General features: G+C 57.3%; 1 protein-coding gene across 1 annotated transcript in view; it reads left to right on the top strand.

Annotated features, from left to right (window-relative positions):
- Positions 1 to 24,064, top strand: part of PHF21B (PHD finger protein 21B) — a 92,193-nt gene that overhangs the window by 5,072 nt on the left and 63,057 nt on the right. The window lies entirely within an intron of this gene.

Genomic DNA, 24,064 nt, shown 5'->3' with positions numbered 1-24,064 from the left:
TCCAGTCTGCCCCTCTCCAGGGGGGTCAATTTCCATCTTCCTGACTTAGCGTCGAAGAGGTCATGCTTCAAATAGTATCATTACTTTCTAAAGAGAGAAGTCTCGCGGAGCTCCGCACTCCGTTCCCCGCGGGGAAGAACGTGGCCTCGGATGGCAGGACCCAGCCCTGGTTTCACCGGCTACCACACTTCTTAGCCCGCAGCATCCTGAACCTACCCGCGCCCCCGCCCCCCTCACCTGAGCCCTGCTCCCAGAGGCCCCTCTTCCCCTCCCCCGACTCCCACCATCATCTGTCAGTTGAGGATTGAGGCTGCCACCTCACTGCATCTCCTGTGAAAACCAAAAACCCCCAAAGCGGCTTTAGTGAGGTACATGTCACATGTCATACAATTCACCCATTTAAAATGCACAATTAAATGGTTTTTTGTGTATTCACAGAGATGTGCGACTGTCCCCATCATCAACTTTAGAACGTTTTCATCTCAGAAAGAAACCCCTGGGCTCTCGCTCCCCACCCCCACCCAGCCCTAGGCAACCGCTGATCTACCTCTGTCTCTCTGGGGTTGCCTGTTTTGCTTCCCTGTGAATGGGATCGTACGACCGGCTTCTCTCACTGGACATGACGTTTCAAGGCTCATCCGAGTCGTGGGAGATGTTGGTGCTTCGTTCCTTTGTGCGTCTGAACGATACTCTGTTGTACGGATAGACCATGTTTTGCCCGTCCGCTCACGGGTTGACGGACGTTTGGGTTGTGTCCTCCTCTTGGCCACGTGAATAACGTATCGCGTCTCCTCTTGCCCCCTCTGGTATGTTCTGCCGGGCTCTGCTCAGGGCGGTCTCCATCCCACTCCTGCACGTGGCGATGCAGTCTCCGTGGTTGCTTTCCGGCGGCCTCTCTGGCACGTCGAGCAGTTTCCTGCCTTCACACGGTGTTGGCCGGCGTCTGTCTCGATCTTTTCACGTCTGCTTCTGTGCTGGACTGTAAGCTCCGTGCAGGGGGGTGGCGCGGCCTGCTCTCCCTCTTCCCCTGCGCCTTGTAGGGACTGAGCGCGCTCAGTTGAGTGAGTGGATGACGTTGTAACAGGACAGGCATGAGGATTAGTGGAGTCCCCTAGTGGGGAGTCCCTAGCCTGTCACAGGCGTGCAGCAAATGGTAGGTTATCCTGTGTCTGAAGTGAGTGGACTCGGCACTGATTCAGACCCGCGGCTCCCTGCCCTTGGAAACCTCACAAAGGAGTAAGGCGTAGATGACCACGTTTCGAGAAGATCCCGGCAAAGTCCTGGGAAAGTCATGCTGTCTGGCCTGGAGATGGAGGACAGCTTCCTGGAGAGGAGGTTGGGGGACAGGTAGGTCCTTGAGGACGCCTAGGGTCGTGGACAGGAGATGCTGGTGCGAGCCCGCTAAGGGATAGTGGCCTAAAGAAACCTGCAGGTGCTGTGACCCTTCTGGCAGTAAAGCCTTGAGCAAGAGAGAGACATCAGAGAAGGTGAGCCGGGGCCAGAGCAAGGAAGGCATCACTTGCTTGGAGGAAGGGCCTGGGTTTTACACCTTAGGCTCGGAAATAGCCAAGGGCGGTTAGTGCATAGGTCAGGAAGGTGCAGGAATGGTGCTAAGGGCAGGTGGGAAGGGAGGAGAGAGAAGGACGCCTGAGCTCCCTCGTTGCCTGGCCGGGCTGGGCCATGTGAGTTCTTCAGATGTTTGTCACCTCCATAGGGAGGCCCTTGCATGGACGCTGGGTCCCGTGTACGACATGGGACAGGAGGCTGGGAGGCCGTTGGCCACGTAGACTTGATGACCGGCACCTAACAGGCTGTGGGGGCAGGGGGCCACTTGGTGATCCTCTCCCTCCTGCCTTCCCCAGAGCTGCTTTGAGCTGAGAAATTAATGGGGGGAGGGGAGTGCTTCTGGAAACTTCTAGAAGGTGTCTCGGTTAGCAGTTCTGTTCAGTTGGTTTAAGAAAAAGTGTATGTAGGGGCGCCCGGGTGGCTCAGTCAGTTAAGTGTCTGACTTCAGCTGGGGTCACGATCTCACGGTTTGTGAGTTCAAGCCCCACCTCAGGCTCTGTGCTGACAGCTCAGAGCCTGGAGCCTGCTTTGGATTCTGGGTCTCCCTCTCTTCTCTCCTGCTCGTGCTCTCTTTCTCTCTCTTAAAAAAAAAAAAAAAAAATTTAAAAAAATGTACGTGTATATACGTATACGTATACGCTTATCTGTCAGGTACATGTGTGTTAGTGGTTTCATTTTGACAACGTAACAAGTTAAGTAATAAGCGTGTCACCACGTACCAATAAATATAAGCAAAGTCTATGTAACATGTGTATAAAAATCAGTTACTAACTTTCCAGGATTTCCTAATGAAAATGAGAGGATTTGTTTTTTGTTTGTTTTTTTAATGTTTGTTTATTATTAAGAGACAGAGACAGAGAGTGACTGGGGGAGGGGCAGAGAGAGAGGGAGACCCAGAATCCGAAGCAGGCTCCAGGCTCTGAGCTGTCAGCACAGGGCCTGTCGTGGGGCTTGAACTCATGAACCGCGAGATTGTGACCTGAGCCGAAGTCGGATGCTCAACCGACTGAGCCACCCAGGCACTCCTAAGGATTTGTTTTGGAAGTAAGAAAATAATTATCATTCTCCAGAAGTAAAATCTTAACCGAGGAAGGTGGTGAGCGACGTTCTTTTTTGTTATTTCTGTAACATTGAGGAGATAAAGAAGAATTCTGCTTGTAAAAAAGTTTTTACTGTAAAAGCAGCATGTGCTTGTGAGGAGGAAGGTTTGCAGTACGGATCTGAGTCCTAAAACACGAGTCCCCTTCCTTCCACCCCACCCCCCATCCTTGCTTGGGGATGAGAGCAGGGCTGTGTTTGTAGGGCACGTTCTGTGCACACACAAATGTATACAACACAGATAAACACGCTTAGTGCACGGGCTGGGCACATACCTTGCCTAAACTTGCTTTTTACGCTTGACCTTGTAGTGCAGCCCTCTTGGGAATAACTCAGTTTAATTATTCCGTAAACACTTAACGAGCATCCACCAAGTACTGGGGATATGGAGGTGATGGTGGGTAGTGTGCCGTGAGCAACGGGGGCGTCTCATTTTGTAAGGCTTTATGCTGACAGAATGCTGTCACCCATCTTTGGTTGCACACATTTTCACATACAGTTGGGGAGACAGGTGCATCCATAGCTCCCTATCCCGTGGAGCCCGGTGAGGTGTCTGCATGAGATGTTTAACCACCAGGCTCACTCGGGCAGCAGACGGGATGGTGTGCTCTGATGGGGTGCTTGGGGACCGCGCCGAGGAGGTGACGTGTCCACCTGTAGAGAAGCCTAGAGACAGATTGTGCACACGGTCCCTTGGCCGTCAGCAGCAGCGATCAGTTCTGTCACCTCTTTCGTGCTGTCTTTTTATTTGATGGTCGGGATGATCCCGTGACTTGGGTCAGGCCGGGCAGGTACGCGCTTCCTGCCAGACAGGTCAGAGAAGGGCAGCTTCCCAGGGTCACCCAGCTTGGGACCACTGAGAGGGCGCCCTCTGTTTCAGCCCCTGCCTCGTCCCCAACTGGCCCCCTGCGTTCCAGAGCATAGCATGATGTAGCCGGAAGAGCAGAGGCCCTAAAGTCACACGCCAGCGTTGACATCCCAGCTTTCCGCATCAGGCTGGGCAAGCTCGGGCAAACGGGGTTCATGTCCCAGCTCCCCGCATCTGGCTGAGTAGCCTTCGACGAGTCGTGTTGCTTCCTTGGGCTCTGTTTCCCCCGTCCGTAAGGTGGGCGTAGCAGTGAGACTTATCTCACCAGGTCGTTGAGATGAAGTCAGACGAGGGATGTAAAAGTGCGCGTCAGCCGGGAAGCGAAGGGGTTGATTGGAGCGAATTGTGGTCGCTGTCCCCGTGGCCACAGAAGACACCTGCCGATCCCTGTCCTGCACCTGTGGAACCTGCCACCTTTGCATTTCCACTTGCCTCCTGCTCACGGTTGGGGGCATTTCCTTTTTCCAAGTGTGGGCGTCGCGTTGCTCGGTGGCCCCGGGTGAGCTTGACGTTGGCTGTGCCGTCTTCTCCAGCCGGTGCAAGGTTCGCTTTGGTACTTAGCCTCTTACAACACCTGCCGACGGAACTGCACAATTGATTTCCATTAGCTTTGAATTTCTTCGGTGAGACGACTCTGATAACTTTGGTAATCCCACGATGCCTCATTAGAGCTGCTGGCTATGATGATTAGCCCCGTGATTTCGCAAGTTTTTCCTCCAATACCTTTGTCTGTCCAGGAGCCGAGTGACCGGCTCGCTGCTCTGTTCGCGTCCCTCGTACGAGCCAAAGCTAAGCGTGCTGCTGCCTGGTCCGCCCGCCGGAGCTCGCCGCTGGGTCTGAGGACGCGCCTTCCTTCTCCCGCAGAGCAGTGTCTTGGCACGCTTTGGTGACACACGGGGGACTCGAGGAGGGCCCTTTGGGGGTATCTGTTGGCTCGGCCTCCGAGGCCCTCACCCCAGACCCAGGGGGACTTCGGGGGAAGAGGAGGGTGTCTGCAGTCAGTATGGCTACGCTGCTTGCGAAGTGCGCTGTTTAAGGAGCTGGGACCCTGGATTTGGTTTCCCTCCCAGAAGAGGGCTGCTGAGAAGGCTTTTAACTTTTGTCTCTGAGAGGCACGTAACAAAGAGCTTAAAGCACAGGCTTTGGAGGGGTACAGACGGGGGTTATAGACCCAACGCCACCCTTCTGTGGCTGTTCCACACTCAGTGGCCGTAAAATGGGTATGACAGTGCATCGCGAACCAGGTGGCAGAGGGCTGGCACGCGGTAAGAGCTAAGGAAATGACCCGAGAGAGGCGCTCGGAGGGTTCAGCCAAGACGACGCGGTAAGCCCCCCCGCAGGTCCTCAGCAGGTGGGACCTGGAGGTCGTCCGATTCGGTGCTGAGTCCCGGCCTCCCTGTCTGATGCTAACTGGAGCCACGCCCCTCCGAGGGTTCCTTGGACCCGTCCACCGTTCACAGAGCCCTTGGGGAAGGCCTGCTCTGAATTGCATCGTCGTGCTCAGGACCGGCTGAAGCCCAGAGAGGTTGACCGGCTCGTTGACTTGACGCATGTCAGGCGACGAGCGGAGGGGCTGCAGTCCGGTTCCAGGCCTTGTGGTCCTCGCCGCGTCGAAGGAGGAGCGTGGGGGGCGGAGAGGACACACGTTGGGCCACGAGTTAGAAAAGCGGCCAGGGCGTGCGTCCGGACGCAAGTAAGTGGCGTTCGCGCCTCAGAGACGAGCGCGGGTGAACCAGAAGCAGCCGTTCCGCGATGAGGAGCGGGAGTTTCACTCTGAGGTGGAAGGTTCTAGAACTTCGGAAGGGGCCTGGGCCTGCATCTGGTCTCTGCACACGGCACCAGGGTGGGGAGTGGGCAGCGGGCTGGGTGCAGGGGGTGGGGGGCTCCGCGGTGTGGAAGCCGGGGTTCGTGCTGACCCCGCCCTCGGTGAGGAGCCCGTGGGCGCTCCCCCCCCACCCCCCGCTCTGTGAGCCCCACCTTGGCCCCCGTGGCTTGGTTACTTACGAATCTTTTTATTTCCAGTGTCATTTCACACTTGAACGTCGAGGCGTTGCCTCGTTTTGAATCGGCCTCTGTTTTCGAAAGGAACAGATCCGCTTTCTCAAGCTTTTTTTTTATTATCATCGGCGGTTACTTCTTGTTGGGTAGCAGCAGTTTCCAGAGTGTGGTGACAAATTGCTGCTACAGATCCATTCTGGTTACAGCCTCTGCCCGCCAGCAGCGGGCGTCCCGTGCGGTCTCAGATGGGCCCTGCTGTTTTCTGTTGCTTCTTCTGCTTGGCACCTTCTTCTGTGTCGGTCTTGCTAAAACACAGCAGAAAGAAGGACTTCCTTGGGGCATTTTCTTTTCCTTCCTCTTTTTCTTTTTTTTGTCTAAGGCCGAGGGGTTCGTCAGCCTCCAGGTCGTTACAAGAGGGGGGACGGGTGGCTGCGTCCTGATCTCAGAGTATCTCAAAGGGGAAAATGCTGCTTCCCAGGCAAGTTGTCCTGAGGATCGGTGAGGACGTGTGTCCCAGGTGCCAGGCGTAATTCCCGGCATGCTGCAGGGCAGCGGAGTCCGAGGGAGCGCGGTGAGCAGTATCCCTCCGTCACACGTCACCCAGGGTGTGGGACGTGGAGAGCTGGCCACACCCCAGAGATCTCACCGCCATGGGGAAGTAGACCGGCAACTGGGGCTTTTTGTCAGGGCGGGAGCCTCTGGCTTGCTTTGGTCTCCTCGGACTGGCGTGTCCGCAGCTGGGTTGGGTCGTGAGTTTGGGGTTCAGTGGAAATGGAGGGTGCGTGTCCCCCAGGCTCGGCGTGATGGCTTAAGGCACAGGATGCAAGAGCCACGGGGGGCTTTGCGGGGCCCCTGTGCCCAGCCCCCACGTTACACGTGGGGAACCGAGGCCCTGAGTGGGGGTGGGGGTGGCACCCAGGACCCGGAACGAGCCCCGGAGGACGCCTGTCTTCCCGACCACACTCCGCAGTCATGCAGGAAGTCTGTCGTCTTTGCTCGGCGGCTCTTCTTCATTCACTGGAGTTTTCCTTTGGAAGCACCCTCTTGGTGTCCCCTGCGTGATGGGCCGGGGTCTCGCACAAGATGTCCCCTGTGACCTCAGGACCACCCGACCACCTCAGTCTTAGACTTTAAGAACGGTTGACCCCCGATTGGCCCAAGTGAGGGGGGGGCCGGCCGCTTTGGTAGAGCACCGCGCATTCCGGAACTGTCCATTTTACGCAAGCGGCTGAATCTGATTGACTGGAGCTCTGTAGGTGCCAGTGTGTTCCAAAACGATGGTTCAGAAAGAGTCCCTGCGGGGGGGCCGCTTGTCACCCAGCCCCCTGGACGCTTCCTGCCTTTCAAGTCTGCCCTCGAGGTGGAGACTGGTTATGGCCTTGGGTGGGCAGCCCCCCTCCTGAGCAGAAAAGGCGGTGAGGGCTGCAGTTTGCGGGGAGCAGCCATCTTCAGGGGAAACGCGTCTGCCGTCTCGTCTGTTGAGCGGAACCCCAAAAGTTACTTGAAACAGCAGTTGGGAGAGGTCTGTCGGAGCCTCCCCGGGGGGCGCCCGCAGGCTGTCCCCAGGCGATACCGTAATCCATCTGGGGACAGACTTTTTGCCCCACGAAAGAGAGGAAGGCAGGGCTGGGGCAGGAGAGAGAGAGAGAGAGAGAGAGAGAAGATGTGTTTCTCCTTGATGTCATTCAGGCGGAAAGCCAATCTGCACATGTAAATGAACTTGAAAATGCAATTAAAAATATATACATATTAGAGACTGTGATCCAGAATTTAATGGGAGATACAGGTTGCAAAGTGACAAACAGCATTTCCGACAATCAGTGTTAGCAGCTCTTCTCCGTGATTAACGCGTCTCATCTCGGCGGTGATAAACGCAGCCACAGATAAACGGCAGAACAGCCCCACTGAACGCAGAGTTTGCTCGGCCCACGCCGCTGACCTGCCCCAGCTGCCACTGCCGAGGGGACACGTCCTCAAGAAGGCCCCTCCAAGGGCTTGTCCTGGCTGGACGGGAGAGGTGATGACAGTTGCTGGCATCATCGTGGGCAGAGATCAGAGGGGTCCTGAACCTGGTTACAGCCGTGGCGCCAGGAAGTGGGCACGTCACAGGGAGGTCACGAGGAGCCACCCGTGCCCTGCGTCTACACCAGGAGCCGGGATGTGGGAGGTCCGAGGGGTTCAGCGTAGGGAGGGGGCTGGAAGGGAGCGGGGTGAAAGAGTGTGTGTGTTTTAAGCCCCTCACTGAGGAGACAGCCCTGGAGCAAAAGCCTGCAGAAGCTGCGGGGGTGGGCCTCGCGGTTCTCTGCAGGAAGAGCGTCCCAGGCAGAGGCAAAGCCTGTGCAAAGGCCCTGAGGTGGGGCGTGCCTGGCACTTCCAGTGGAGGCCGGTGTGGCAGGGGGAGAGTGACAGGTGAGCACGAGGGAGATCTGGGAACTGAGGCAGGGTGGGGTGCTGTCCTCTCCAGCGTGACTGCCCTCTGCCATTAACTTGTCTACTGGCTGGGGGCGGAGGGGGTGCAGTGCCTGGGTGGCTCAGTTGATTGAGCCCCTGACTTAGGCTCAGGTTTATGAGTTTGAGCCCTGCATTGGGCTTACCCTGATATTTCAGATCTTCTCTTTCTCTTTCTCTCTCCCCCCTTCCCTCTCTCTGCCCTTCCCCCACTCGCCCTCTCTCAAAAATAAATAAAATATTAAAAATCAATAATAAGAAAAAAAATAAATTGTGCACCGGCCGTAACGAATAAGCGGGAACAGCCGTTGGCTGGGGCAGAATTTTGAGTCGAAGCTGGACGTTTTCAGAAGGGCAGCCTTAACTCCCAGGTCTGGAGAAATTCCCTGACAGAGCTGGCCCGGGGCAGAAGTGGTTTTGCCGGGAATCCTTTGTCCGCCACACCAGCACCTCGTCAGCCGAGGCGAGGCGAGGCGAGGCGGCCCCCGTGACAGCGGGAGGGGACCCCGGGCCGCTTCTCCCGACACCGAGGTCCTGCCCAGAAGTGCCAAGGTTCGTCAAGGATCCTGCAGCTGCCTGATGAGAAGCAGAGATGCTCTGACTAACGCAGAACCGCAGACTTCGACCCTGCCTGTCGCCAGCGGTCCCGAGGCCGTGCCCTGCAGGGGGAGGGCAGTGTGGCCCAGCACCTGCCCCTTTGACATTTCGAGAGAAGCCGGAAAGTCGTGCTTCTGTGGGACCTCCTGAGGGGTAGGTGTGGGCAGTGCATAAGGCCTCTTGTAAATGCTGCCCGCCCGCCCGAGGGAGCACCCCTGCAGCCAGACCCGAGACGCCTCTTCCGATCACCTCCCCGAGTCCCCTCCCCCGTGCCCTGGTGCCTTCCTCGGCGGCGTCTGGGCCTCGCCGAGGCGGTCAGTCGCCCTGACCTCGCAGACGGGCCGGGTGTCCCTCCTCCGGGCCAGCGCCCTTCAGGGCTCCATCGCACCGGGGTCACGATCTAGTCGTTGCCGCCCGCACGTCCCCCAGTCACGGTCTCGCGTGGTGTCCACACACAGAGCACTAAACACAGAGCCGCGGGCGGAGGGCGTGAGAGCCAGGGCCCTCGGGTGGTTCTGTAACCTTCAGTCGCTAGGGCGCGGGTGTCTGATAACCAGAGCCCTGAAGGGTCAGCGGTTCTGCGGCCCCAGAGACTCCCCCCCCCGCCCCCCCGCCTTGTCACTTAGGGGAACACGGCCGATCGCGTGGCTAGAGGGCCATTGCGGTTTTCTTCAAGAACGTTCATCTCTCACTCAGATGCGTAAGCGGGACTCAAATACATTTCTGTAAATAAAACAGGCCCGCAGCCGCCCGCGCCCCAGCCGAAGTCGGCGCCTCGTTGAAGTTATTTTATTAACGAGTTCTGCTGAGTGGGCTCGCGTGGGGGCCGCCGCTCTCGTGTTGTCGAGCTAATTATAAACATGAGGGACGGAACCAAATAACTGGCCTTCGAAGGGAGAAGAGTCTGGTGGCTCGGTCTAAGTGTCCTTTGATGAACTTCTTTGGAACTCGTATCTTAGCAACACATTTTATTACATCCTGGTGCAGCTGGAGCGCTGCCCGGTAATTTATCCCCTCCCCCGGCGGCGCCCCCCACCCCCGGCTCTCTCTGGTGACAGAGGTGACAGAGGGAAGGACGCGAGGCCCGCTTTTCCCCGGGCTCTGTTTGCATCGCTTCGGCTTTGTTCCGGCGGTTGGAAAGGGCGCACACGGCGTTGGGAGCGGGGGCCCTGCCCGCTGGCTCGAGCTGGCACGGAGGGGACCCCGGCCCCGGCCCGAGAGGGGGGCGGCCCTCCCGCGGCCGGGCCTCCCGCGAGTCCGGGTGCCGCCCGTCCCAAGTGCCAATTCGCTCCCGGGCGCTCCCTGACTTTGGGTATTTTTATCCGGACTTCTTGTCATGACACCGATTCGGATGTGGTGGAAGTGAGGACGTTTGCAAATCGTTCGCGGTAATCAGCAGCTTGTGAGTGGGGCCGGGGAGCGTTCTAGATGAGGTGGCCGTGGTGGGGGAGGGCAGGACGGGGGCGGAAGGACGGAGGGCTAGGACACGGGGCCCCCAGGGTGCTCAGCCAAGTTGCCTTCTCTGAGCTTAACTTTCTTGCTTGCTGCGTGAGTGTCCCGGGGCCGTTGTCACAAAGGGCCACAAACCGGTGGCTTACGACAGCAGAAATTTACCCTATTTACCCTCTCACAGTTTAGAGCTGGAAGCCTGAAGTCAAGGTGTGGGCAGGGCGGTGGTCCCTCCTGAGGCACCAGAGGAGGGTCCCACCCACCTCTCCCAGCTCCGGGTGGCTCCGGGCTCTCCTGGGCTCGTGGCCAAGTCCCTTCAGTCTCTGTCTCTGCCGGCACGTGGCCGTCTTTCCTGTGTCTCCGTCCTTTCCTGTTCCCATCAGGACCCCGGTCATTGGACTTAGGACCTGCCTTAATCCAGTGTGGCCTCAAACGATCTCATCTGCAAGCATCCTATTTCCACACAAGGTCACGTTCCGAGAGGTTGGGTGGACGTGAATTTGGGGCAGACACTGTTCAACCCAGTGCACCGGCCAGTGGAAGGTTACCACGCCCAACTGAGGTCAGGGTCGGGGGGTCAGAGTAGACGGTGAACCCTTGATGCTCACCCAGCGCCAGGAACGCCCTGGGCTCCCTCGGCACTGGCCTCCCCACCCTTTCCCTTCGGTCGGGAGCCGACAGAGAAGCTGCTGAAGCCACGCTCCGTCATGAACAACAGGGTGGCCCTGTTCCCCCAGCATGGCAGTTGGTGTGGACATTTGAAATCAGGGCCACCCCAGAAAACCTGGGGGGTGTCGTTTCGTGTAGCTGGTGGCCCACCGCACGTGGAGGGTTTGCCGTGAATTTGCGGTTTGGAAAACCAGCCGGCCCCTGGTTTCACCCGGAGTTGTCCTCATTCGGTAGCGGGGACAGAATGCTCTAGAACACGGTGGATGGTAAGCAGGAAAGGGCACCCGCTGGGCTGCGCAGAACCTCCCATTTGTCTCGTAGGGAGGTTGGCCTCCAACCCCGCCCGGGCTGGAGTTAGAGGCTCCCCTCCGAGGGGCTCCCACCTCTTTTTCTGCATCTGTAACGTGGAAATGGGACGTCACTCCCCACTCACAGGGGAATTGCAAGAGCGGAATGAAAAAACACGAGGGGAAACCCGGGGGCTCAGGGGACTGGGCCTGGGCTGCTGGGGCCACGTGAGTGGGTCGGAGTGCCCAGACAGATGGTCTTCCCCGTCCCCATCCCCATCTCTTATTTTGAGCCTACTGTGTGTCAGGTGCTTTACACACGATAGCACCACGTTCCTCCTTGGAACCGAGCCCTGATCCCTATTTACGGGAACAGGAAGGGTAGAAGCAGCTTTCAGGAGCGGGAGTGGCTAACGGCACAGAGGAGCAGACTTTGAACCCTGGAACCCTCTCCCGCCTCCAGATTCAGAGCCTCCGCTCCTCGCGTGCAAAATACATTCCACAGCAGCTCCTGGGTCTTCGGAGGGTTGAGCGGGGTGACGTGGTCGGTCATCGCCCTCGCTTGGGTGCTGCCCGCAGCGGAGCAGGACTGGACGATGTGGCTGGTGGGAAAGGCCGGGGGGCGGGGGGGGGGGGCTGTCTCTCCTCCCGCGTGCTGGCGGGGGGCGCTCAGGTCTGGCACTCCCAAGGCTCCCCCTCCCCCCGCCAAGGGGCTCCTCCTAGTGTCGGTCCACCGTCTCTCCTTTGGCAGGGAGGCCCTTATCCCGTCCCGCCACCTGAAGGCACAGAGACCACCTTTCCGGTCCTTTCATTTGGACCCCTGTCATTACCGTACACCGAGCTGGAAAATTCTGCAGGGCTAGAATGTGTCAGTGGCTCGTTGGTAGATAAACAGAATCCAGACACGTCCCCTCCCAAAGGAGGCGGGAAGGGGCTGTGCCGCGAGGAGGCTCGGACGCCAGGAAGCTGTGTTAGTCGGGCCCCCCAGGTGCCTGCTTTTGCTCGGTGCCTTTCCCGCTGGGGCCTTCGGACCTCGGGCCATGTCCCGTGGCACTCTGGCTCCTATTCTGTTGGCCAAGGTGGGCCACGTGGCCAACTTGCCAGCAGAGGGTCCCTGAGCGGTGCCATCCTGCCACAGTGTGTGGCTGGTCGCCACCCAGGCACCTGCTCAGGTGGCCGCTTGGCACACCCACTCCCCATCACCCCTGGGACAAGTGGCGGCGGCAGGGGGCGGGGTGGGGGTGGGAGAGAGTGGCCTCTGGAGCCCACAGACCTGCGTCCATGTCCTGCCCCTACGAGCCCTCTGTCCTGTGGAAACCGTCCCCGCCCTGCTCCTGGCGCCTGTGCACCTGTGTGCTCTCCCAGCTCCGCTCCCAGATCCGCTCACCTGTCGGGCCGGGTTTGACCTGTCTGTCCTTCACCCCAATGCCCCGGGTCCCCGTCCCTGTCCTCTACGGCTCTGCAGTTACTGGAGGAGGGCAGTGGTGGCGGGGGGGGGGGGGGGCGGCAGCTGCATGAGGTGGGGCTGGGCCCACCCCTCCCCCTCCCGGGTGCCTCACCTTGCCTGCCTGCACTGGGCGGGAACTAGACAGCCTGGCCTGGCCGCCAGGGGACGCAGCTACCTGCGTTTGTAAGGGAATCCTTTCCCTCGGAGGCCGCAAGCGTGTTAAGCTCTTCTTCAGTTAACTTTCCCACCTGGTCTCCAGTAAGCATTTGTCGTTCAGTAAGTATTCACTTCCACCATAGCGCTCTGCCCGAGGCTCAGGACCCCAGAGGAGGGGTGGCTGGGAGTGACTGTCATTGCCGTCATCCCCAGTAGCCTTGCTCATCCCTGTCGGCGCTTGGATGCCCTTTGACCCCCCCCATCCATCCGTCCGTCCATCCGCCCGCCCGTCCATCCACCCGTCCATCCGTCTGTCCATCCATCTATCCATCCATCCTTCTGTCCATCCATCCGTCCACCTGTCCATCCATCCGTCCATCCATCCATCCATCCACCCATCCATCCATCCATCCACCCGTCCATCCTTCCATCCATCCATCCACCCATCCATCCACCCATCCATCCATCCATCCGTCCGTCCATCCATCCGTCCGTCCATCCATCCATCCATCCATCCATCCGTCCGTCCGTCCATCCGTCCGTCCATCCGTCCATCCGTCCGTCCGTCCGTCCATCCACCCGTCCGTCCTTCAATCCATCCATCCATCCATCCGTTCACCCGTCCATCCGTCCGTCCATCCATCCACCCGCCCGTCCGCCCGCCCATCCGTCCGTCCGTCCGTCCATCCATCCATCCCTGCCAGTTCACTGGGCACCTGCCACGTGGCAGAGGTGAGCGTGCCGATGTGGACAAGACTCAAGACTCGGCCTCCAGGAGGGAGACAGAGACAGGACGAGGGCACGTGCTCCATCAGCTTCTGGCCCAGTTGTCACAGACGCTCTGAGACAGCCACCTGGTGACGGTGGTGGCTCTGAGGAGGGGGCGGTCGGTTCTCTGGGAGGCGTCACCGTGTGATTCTCCCCAGTTTTCAGACGAGGAAACGAGTGACCGGCCTAAGGCCCACAGCAGCCAAGGGGCAGTGCCGGATTCCAGAGGCATCTGCTTGACTCCAGTAGGCACTCTTACCCCCGTTTGAAAGGTGAACAAACTGAGGCCCCAAGAGGTCATCATTGGCTTTCCCAAGTCACCCACCTCCTAGATGGCGGTGCTCAGATCCCCACCCAGGTCTCTTGGCCCCAAGTTCTCACTTCCTTCTGGGCTGTGTGGCTCCCGGAGACCTGGGTGGGGGGATTCGGTGTGGCCCTGGTCTTCAGGTCACTTGGCTGGTGGACACTGTCCCTGCCCTGTCCCCTCTAAGTGCACAGAGTCCCCTGATGGCTGAGCCAAAGTGCACTGTGCCTGACACGGCCTGGCTCAGTATTCACCACGCATGTGCTGTCTGAGGAAGAAGAGAGGAATTTGATGGGGAGGATTTGGTTTTTAGATTGGGTCTGGGACCTCCTGTGTCAGGTCCCAGATCCCCCCCGTCCCTGATCTCTCGTTCCTCCATCCATCCACCCACTGGGGGAGACCATATTGCTCCATGGACCAGTCGACGATGCAGTGCTTGGGGGGCTACTTTGTGGGATTACGAACAAACTGTCCCCCAAGAACTCTGCATCACCCCGAGGGCAGTGGTGTAGCAGCTCGGGGCGCAGCGGCCGGAGACGGCAGCCATCGGTGTAGGTCTTGTGACCTCGCGCAAGGTGGCCGTCCTTGGGCCTCCGCTTAGGCCCCAGGGGCGGCAGAGACAACACGGGTGGTGGGGCCTGAAGTGAGAGGTGAGGCTGGTGTGCGGTGAGGGCTCAGGAGGGGCGGGTCTCTGCGACCTTCTCTCGCCGGGGCTCATCTGCACCCCAGCTCCCCACCGTCGTCTTGCCGGTCACCTCCTCCCAGTTCACTCTGCTTCTCTCATTCGTCTTCAGCTGCTCTCACTCAGAGGGTTCCGGAGCCTCCTCGCTGCCCTCACTTGCCTCCTGCACTGGTCCTCCACACCATCACCATGGTTGTCATTCTGAGGTTCAGCCCTGCCTTCTCTTCCACTCCCCAGTGCCCACAGCGGAGCTCCGCGTGTGAGTCCCGCGAGGGGTGCTCTGCCCGAAGCAGGGCTGGGGCCCGGCCCCCCATGCACCCTGCCCTGTGCCCCCCCGCAGGGCCGCTGGCGAGTGGGGGACGCCTGGGGCTCCAGGGGACACCGCGTGGGGGGGGCTAGTGACTTGAAGAAGATTCAGAAATTCTTTGATGACGGGCCTTTTGTTATGTGACCTCGGATCACGTCTTCAGCCCCGTGTCCCGACACAGAGCTGTTGACCATTTCTTAGACACAGTATAAACGCCTGGGGATCGCCCTTTTGAATTTAGCAAGATCCTGCTCATCTGCCAAGGTCGAGGTCATCTGCTCACCCTCCAGGAAGGCACCTCTGGATTCATTTGGATCAGATCACAGTGGGGGGGGGTGGGGAGTGACGACGGTCACGGTGACGGTGGTGGTGGGGAGGAAGGTGACGGCGATGCTGACACCGGGGGTGATGAGGGTGGTGATGCGGTGCTGCTGATGATGGTGAGGATGCCGGTTACCGTAGAGGGGATGGCGAGAACACCGTCAGCGATGGTGAGAGCCGCTACCGTTTGGGGACCACTCCCACCGCCGGTGTGAGTGTTTTCTGAGCTGCCTGACCTGGGATCGCAGCACATCCCCGTGAGGAAGTCTCATCCCCACCACACACTGGAGGAGACAGACGCGTAGCAGGGGCTAGTGCGGCCGGGCTGGGCTTGGCTTTGCTACTTAGGGGCCGATCAGACTCCTCAGTAAAATGGAAGACTGAGGGGTGTTGTCTGTGTCTGACCCATCTGTGCACAAGAGTTCTGTTTTAATTAGTGGGTAGTGGGTGGGGATGTGCCTTAAAAACTGTAAATGTGATAGAAATGTCTTCTTTGCTGTTATATTGTGTCCCTGAAGACGAAATGCTTGTGGGGCACCTGGGTGGCTCGGTCGATTGAGCACCTGACTTCGGCTGAGGTCGTGATCTCACGGTTCGTGGGTTCGAGCCCCGCGTCGGGCTCTGTGCTGACGGCTCGGAGCCCGGAGCCTGCTTCGGATTCTGTGTCTCCCTCTCTCTCTCTGCCCCTCCCCCACTCACTCTCTGTCTCTCTGTCTCTCTCAAAAATAAATAAACATTAGAAAAAATTAAAAAAAAAAAGAAATGTCTTTGCTGTTCTATTGTGTCCCTGAAGACAGAATGCCCGTGGGGCACCTGGGTGGCTCAGTTAGTTAAGCATCCGAGTTCCGCTCAGGTCGTGATCTCACAGTTCGTGAGTTTGAGCCCCGCATTAGAGCCCGCTTCAGATCCTCTGTCTCCCCGCTCGCTCTCTGCCCTCCCAAATTGCGTGTGCTGTCTCTCAAAAATAAGTAAACATTTAAAACTAAAAAAAAAAAAAAAAAAGACAAAATGCTCGTGTGTGTGTGTGTGTGTGTGTGTGTGTGTGTGTGTAGAGGGGAAGCAAAAAGCTCTAGAGGTTCTAAAGTGACCAGAGTCAACACCCAAGCAACAAAGTCCCTCGTGCCCCTTGCGTACCATCCTGGGAACCCCTACAGGGTCGATAACAGATGACAGAACACGAGACTCTGCCAATATTATTGATAAAGACTGTGGGGCTCAGGTAGCATTTTCCAGGCAGGTGTCTGTTGTTGGTTTGCAGGTATGTTTGTGACATTTGCTGCCACTTAGTAGGTCTCCTTGGAAGCCGGCTGTCCCCTCTTGTCGCCGCTGAGGTTCTGGAGGGGAATCCCAGGCGTAGAAAATACTATGTGATTTTTCTTGAAAATGACGACTTTTTAAAAGATTTATTTACTTATTTAAGTAATCTCTACCCCCAGTGTGGGGCTCGAACCCACAACCCTGAGATCAAGAGTCAGGTCGCGTTCCCCCACCTGAGCCAGCCAGGTACCCCTTGAAAATAAAAACTTTATTATTTTAAAAGTTACTATCATTTTCAATGTTTTTATCTATTTTTGAGAGAGACAGCGCACGAGCAGGGGAGGGGCAGAGAGAGAGGGGACACAGCATCCGAAGCGGGCTCTGGGCTCCGAGCTGTCGGCACAGAGCCCGACGCGGGGCTCGAACCCACGAACCGCGAGGTCATGACCTGAGCTGAAGTCGGACGGTTAACCGACTGAGTCACCCAGGCGCGCCGAAAATTAAAACTTTAAATGAAAAGGAACGAGGTAAGCAATCCTGCCACCCCTACAAATGTCATTAACGGGTTCGGGAGCGATATCGAAATAAAAATAAGCATCCATATCATCATTGACGTAATCGCTCCTTGTTGCACATAGCGCGTGTTTAACTCCCAGGTGACTCTCTACCCTCCACTGCGGTGTTTTCGGGCTTTGCAGAGACTCGGGCCCCAATTGGACCTTTGTTCAGGGTCTCTAGGTTCTGGCCCCTTGACCACCTGTCTTCACCTGAATCTCCTGGGAGCTCCATCTGCCAGCAGGTGCTTGGTCCGTAGTTGCAGAAGCAGCAGCTCCACCGCTGAGCCCAGAAGTATGTGCGACGTGCCCCCCTCCCCCCGTGAGATTCTGGAGCCCCTGAAGAGTGAGAACCAGTCCTCTGAGTGAGGATGACCCTTTCCCTGGGCACCTGACACAATGGAAGGGCGTGGACAGCCTGCTTCTTCGGTCCTTTCCCTCTTTCGTGATCATGGGGGTGATGATGATGATGAGGAAGAAGACAAGGGTGGTGACTGTTGTGATGGTGGCAGTGTGGGTGGTGATGGGTGTGTCCCGCCTTGCTGCCCTCACAGAAGGGTTGAGGTTGGGGCGTGCGAGGGGGGCCCAGCCCCAGGTCCTCCGAGTGCTCGCCTTGCCCTCTTGAGTAAGGCATGGAAACTTCCCAAACCTTACTTACCCTGCTCGCTAAAGGAACGTAGCTGTATCTTTATAAGCTGTAAGAGCCTGTGTCGACGTTCGTGGTTTTATTATAACTCGGAGGACTGGCCTCGGTTTTAATCACGTGACCTCTGCACGCGAAGGGGTAGCGGAGGAAGGAGGACTATCGGTGAGAATGGTCTGTGACGTTAGACTGTTTGCACTCCTGTTTTGTGTCGCTGATACTTGGACATTTCTTCCTTCCTTCCTCTTTCTTGGGATGAATTTTCTTTTTTTTTTTTTTTTTTTTTTTTTTTTTTTTTGGGACAGAGAGAGACAGAGCATGAACGGGGGAGGGGCAGAGAGAGAGGGAGTCACAGAGTCGGAAACAGGCTCCAGGCTCCGAGCCGTCAGCCCAGAGCCCGACGCGGGGCTCGAACTCACGGACCGCGAGATCGTGACCTGGCTGAAGTCGGACGCTTAACCGACTGCGCCACCCAGGCGCCCCTCTTGGGATGAATTTTAAAACCTGTTTCCGTAAACGTGTGTTTAGAAGACGAACACAGAAAGTGAGGGTCATGGCACCAGCCTCCATTACCTGCCCCTCGGTGTGATGTCTGGGGAGAGGCCTGGGCCCCGTGTCACGCGCCCCAGTTCTCGCAGGCTCCTCTCTTGGTGCCCTCCGTACAGTCTGTGCTCCGGTCCCCACGCAGGGCGCCTGATGCTGCTGCCGTAGCCTCTGCCCGTGTCGGCGAGCTGCCTGGACGGCTGGGCTCCCTGAGAGCCACTGGCCGAGGCTGAGAAGCTCCCCTTCCCCATTCTGGGCGACTCTGCCTTTGCCCCATCCAGATCAGGTTTTGTTTTCTCTATTGGAGCTCCATTTCATAATTCTGCTGGCTTTGATCTTGCCACCACGGTTTAGACATCTTCCTTTGCCGGCTTCTCCCGTTAGCCCCAGGTGCCTCCTTCCTGACGCGGGGCCTGCTACTCCTGTAATACATCCTCACCCCTAATGAGCTACTTAAAAAATAAGCGTTGATTTCTAGATAAAAATCACAATTAACTTCAAATGCCCTCTGTAAGCCTTGTTACAAATAATTGCCAGAAACACGCAAGATCTGAAATTAATCAAAATCGACAGCCTCGTTTGATGTGGGGTGCGCTTCTCGTTTTTTAGTTACGGACGGGAGCCGTGCGGATACTCCGCTCTGGCAGAACCAGCGGCCGCGAGATGCCGGGTGGGGGGATTTGCAGGAGGAGGAGCTGAGCTCTCTGTACCCCGCTCCCCCGGGTCTGGAGTCGTCCGGACCTGGCTGGCGGCCCCGCATCCTCTTGCAGTGGGGTTGGCCGGCTTTCCACGCCTCCACTTCCACATCTGTGAAATGGGTTTATCAGCGTCGGCCCCGCGGGCAGCTGGTGGAGGGTGATGGCGAGGAGGTGCTGCTGTGAGGCTGTGGTCAGTGCTTAGTCTCAGCCTGTGTCCTCCCCACTGCCCCTTCCCTTGCCCTGGAAAGGTTACCCCACACTTCTGTCATTCGGGCCGTACCGTTCCATTCATTCACTTACTTCTGCCGCGAGATAAACACGGAAGCTGACTGGTTCCCCTCCTCCCGGCGAAGCACCTGAGGATGTTGAAGGTGGGGAAGTGACTTGATCAAGGCCAGGCCCGGCCGAACCAGGCGTGCACCTTTCCACACGCTACCACACCGATGGCCTCGCCAGGCTGTTGGGGTCGCTGGGAGTTGGCTTTTGCCAAGGCGGAAGGAGCCCACCGCTCTGTGGTTCCCCTGCCCCCACCCTGGGGTGGCATAGCCCCTTTCTCAGCAATGGGGTGGACGTGGAGAGGTGAGGAGGGCAGCATTGCTGTAGTAACAGGGTGCATTTATACGAACTTGCGTTCGTGGTCAACCTTTCGTCAGCTTGCGTTCCAGAATTCTGCGAATCACGGCAGTGTGTCCTTGAGCACAGAGCCCTGTGGCCCTTAGCATTTCATTACTGGTCCCTGTGTAGCTATATGAGGGGCCACCTCCCCCGCCCCGCTTCCTGAAGGAGCACGAGCGCAGGCTTAGACCTACCCAGGACTGGTCCTTAGGTCCTGCCCTTTACTGACTACAGATGCCGGACAGCTGACTACTTAGTATCTCTTCACACCTCAGTTTCCTCGTCTGCAGATAGGGATAGAGTAGCACTGACCTAGTTCTTACGGTCTGTTCGCGTGTTTATTGGGGGGGGGGGGGTGGCGTTTCCTGCGCACCTGCTGTGTGCCTGGCCTTGGCTGAGGTGCTGGGGAAACAGAGCAACTGCACAAGGTCCCTGCCCTCTACAAGCTCCTAGCCAGGTCTGGGGACACATCAGGGCAGCCCTCCTTAGTGAGTAAAAGGAGGGAGCTCGGAGGGGGTCCTGCAAAGGACCCACCAGTCCAGCCAGGGGCCACAGGAGACAGGGACCCCGAGAGGGTGGAGGTGACACAGGAACAGTGCTTAGCAAATTGGTGCAGGCTCAGTTAGGAGGGTTTCCTGCTCACCTCCTCCCCTCCTTCTCTCCCAGTCCCCGAGTGTCTCTTAACCCTTTCTCTCCCCCTCTCTTTGGAAGCTTTGGATAGTAAAGGCCAGTTCCTTGTCAGACTTCTCCCATGCCTTTGGTCCCAGAGACAAGTATGTGGACCCCCCACCCCCACCCCGCGTCCCCACAGACACGGCTGCAGAAAAAAAAGAGAACAAAGCTCGGGAGTGATTTATTTCTCGCTTTGCAGAAATGTTTATTTCGAAGCCGCATGGCAAGGTGGGACGGTTTGATTTGATTAGCAAGTCTAAATGTATTAGCAGCAAGACAGAAACGATATTACAATTAGTGGTAATTAGTTGTGCTGATGACTCTGGGTGGCAGTGCAGGGTGACAGATGTTGCTTCCTGGTCCCGGGTTAGATTGGGGGGGGGGGCACTTTCCCCTTGTGAAAGGACTCGTTCGGCTCCCTGGAGACATAGGACCCCAGCCGTGTCGTCAGCGTGTCTGAGTCACGGCTAATTAGTCACTTCACAGAGACACGTGTGCCGGACCCACTTGTGTAAAGTGACTTGTTGGGGTTTGGGGGGCAGTGGGCCTGATTTTTGGGGAACCAGAACCTTCCAGGCTGCTTTGGTTTGGCACCATGGATGGCCACGGCAGTGGGTTCCTTCGTACCTGACTCATCTGTCTCCACGTCTTTATCATGGCCCAGCCCTCCGTACCCCATTCGCTTGGGTTTCCTTGTGGGTTCTCTCCCTGAGGCCCCCCCGGCCCAGGCTGCGGGGAGATGCCCTTGGTTACATTTGCTGATGCTGCTGTGGTGGAGGGTGGTAACACTGGAAGGTGCTGGGTTTACACTTAGGAGACACTGGAGACTGTATGCCTCATGTTTAGAAGTTACTGCACGTGTCGGTGACTTTGTTTTGTTTTGTTTTGTTTTGTTTAAATGTTTATTTTTGGGAGAGAGAGCATGCATGCACATGCAGGGAGGGAGAGAGAGAGAATCCCAAGCGGGCTCTGAGCTGTCAGCACAGAGCCCAATGTAGGGCTCGAACTCATGAACTGTGAGGTCGTGACCTGAGCCGAAGTCAGACACTTAACCGAATGAGCCACCCAGGTGCCCCGGTTGTCAGTGACTTTGAGCAAGGATAAGGGTGGGGCGGAAATGGCCCGAGACCCCGCCTGCCCTCCAGGAAGGAGTTCCCAGTCTCCCCACAGAGGCCCCAGACCCCAGACTTGAAAACGTCCTTGCAGGAACAAGCCAAGTGCTTCTTGTGGGGGGAAGGGAATGTTTTAGAGCTGGGTGGACATGGGGGTTGCCTGACTCTGTGAGTGGGTCGAATGCCACTGAGTTGTTCTCTTTAAAACAGTCATTTTGGGGCGTCTGGGTGGCTCAGTCAGTTGAGTATCCGACCTCGGCTCAGGTCATGATCTCACGGTTTTGAGTTCGAGCCCTGCGTCGGGCTCTCTCCTGTCACTGCAGAGCCCGCTTCGGATCCTCTGTCTCCTTCCCTCTGCCCCTCCCCTGCTTGCGCTCTCTCAAAAATAAATAAGTAAAAACAAACAAACGAAAAAACACTTAAAATAGTTACTTTCGCGTTGTGTGAATGTCACCTCAGGTCTTTAAAAAGGCAGCAGAGTGCTAAGAGGTGTATTTTGGAAGCCCAAACACTCCACACTGAGCATATCTCAGAGGCTTTAAGGAGATAAAGTTTCTGAGAACACAGAGCCAGTATTAGAGATGATCATGGATGCCGAGTCTGCCTCTGGGGTTGAGGGAGCACAGGGGGGAGGAGGGAAGAGCCCTCCCCCCGCCTCCACTGAGGCCCCACGTGCTGGAGGTGCAGTCTTTGGACAAGAGTGAGGAAGAGGCGAAAGAGTGCAAGTGAGACCACACTTCCTTTCTGCCTTGGCTGCCCTCCGGGGGCTGTAGGAAGGGGGAGCACCAGCCACGTTCATGCTGGGAGGAGGCAGCCCCACCTGCCTCTGTTGCCACCCGGGGCTCTTGTGCACGTTCCAAACCACAGCCGCCTCTGCCTCTCCAGCGTGGCTGCCCTTTCCCTGGCCTCAAGGCGGTCTTGGCCTCAGCCGTGGCATCTGCCAGGCCTGCTTGGAGCCCCCAGACGGTAACTGCTTCCCATCCTCCACAGCCCCCACCGTCGGGAGGATCCTCTGGGTTCCAGATCTGTGCCAGACCTGGACCAGGCGCTCACTGCAGGTGCAGCAGAGTGAGACAGGCATGGCGTGCCCACGGGGCTAGAGCCCCCGAGAGTCAGCCCGGAACTGCCCCTAAGGCTGTGTGGTGGGGTTTCCGGGGGACCTGGGAAGGGCTACAGCTCGAGGAGATGCTTTCTGAACCCGAAGTGTGCTTGCAGCTTAGGGGCTGTTATTATCAGGGGTGGGGGCAGCAAGAACGCATTTAGCTGTGAACCTGGAAAGTGGGCTCACCTGGGGGGTGAGGACCCTGGGGGTGGGCAGGGCTGCTGTCCTCTGCAGCTCCAGGCAGACTCCACACAGAGCGTCAGCCTGTCCGGTCCTCTGAAGGACATGCGTTTGGTCCAGAGCCTTTCTACCGAAGCCGGAACCCTGAGGTGTCGGCGGGGCGGGAGCAGGGGGTGTTGGACAGACCTTCCTAGAAGCGAAGAGTCAGTCAACTTGTGAAAAGATGCTCGGCCTTACCCGTGTCCGGGAAATACCCACGAAAACCACGTTGAGCTTCTGCCTCCTCCTTGTGACACCAGTCTGATGGTGCTGGGGGCTGGTGAGCACACACAGACCAGCCCAAACTATGCAGTGCTCGAGGGCCAGAAATTGGGAAACTTGGAAAACAATTTGGAGTCATCCAGTAAAGCTGAAGACACACTTATCCTGTGGCCGGAAGTCCTACTTTTGGGTGCGTGCCTTAGAAAAAGTCCGACACAGGTGTGCCAGGAGATCTGCACGTTCCTAGCAGCCCAGACAAGACCATCAGATGTGTGCTGACTGTGAATGGGTCACCAAGTACACGCATGCGCCGTGTGGCAGTGGGGAGGGGCGGGCCGGGCCACAAGCAACAGCAGCGAACCTTAGGAATGTGTCGTTGAGCCCAGAGTGGAGGTTGCACGGTACTTTGGTATGATTCCATTTATATAAAGTTCAGAGATAGGCAAAACAAAACTGTATTTTTGGATATGTAGATTTGGTAAACTACGAAGAAAATTCAGGGAGTGATAAATGCAAAATCATAGTTACCTGTATGTGGGAGGGAGTGGGGAGGGCACGTAGGGGTATTTCAAAGCTAGTGTTCATTTTCCTTCTGTAACCTGGGCACTGGGCACACGCACAATATAGTTAGTCTTTAATTTTTTAAATTACATTTCTTTATTTTTGAGAGGCAGAGAGACAGAGCGCCAGTGGGGGAGGGGCAGAGAGAGAGGGAGACACAGAATCCAAAGCAGGCTCCAGGCTCCGAGCTGTCAGCACAGAGCCCGACGCGGGGCTCGAACTCATGAACCGTGAGGTCATGACCTGAGCCAAAGGCGGATGTTCAACCAACTGAGCCACCCAGGCGCCCGGTATTGTTATTCTTTAAACGATGCACGTATCTTATCGTCTTTGGTATGTCTTTAGTACTTAATAAAATACATATACGTTCAAAAGGTGAACCTGCAGGCATGAAGTGTCCTGCCTCAAATGCACAGTGAGATGATGTGCTTTAGAGCAGGCAGACGGGGTGGGGGCGGTTAGGGCTGTCTTTGGCCATGAAGCCTCCAGGGATAGGGCATTTCCAGCTTCCCAGAGGAAAAGTTGTGTACCTTTTGGAAACGAGACAGAATGGTAAAAACTGCATGATACTAGATGTGTACGTTGTGAAACCTAAATCGTAAATCTGCTTTCCGCCCAATCTAAGGTAGCTTAAAGGCCACATTTAAAAGTTTTGTTTTTAACCTGGATAATGCAGCAAAACCGCTTAGCGCCCTCTCCTGGGCAAGACGGGATGGAACCCCTGGTGCCCCGGGTGGTTGGAGAGCTGGGCCCGCGTTGATTCAGCACCACGGACAGCGTCTGCGTCTTTGGTCGCCACCCCGTTGGGACGGCTGGAATTGGGCTTCCCGCACTTGGTAGCGGTGTGGCTTTGGGCAAGTCTCTTAGGATCCCGGAGGGGCTCCCCTCCTCGGGGAACACG

Source organism: Lynx canadensis, chromosome B4, assembly GCF_007474595.2.
Source record: "Lynx canadensis isolate LIC74 chromosome B4, mLynCan4.pri.v2, whole genome shotgun sequence".
Lineage (NCBI taxonomy): Eukaryota > Metazoa > Chordata > Mammalia > Carnivora > Felidae > Lynx > Lynx canadensis.
Note: the sequence above shows the minus strand (reverse complement) of the source record. Positions and strands in the feature narration are given on the sequence as shown.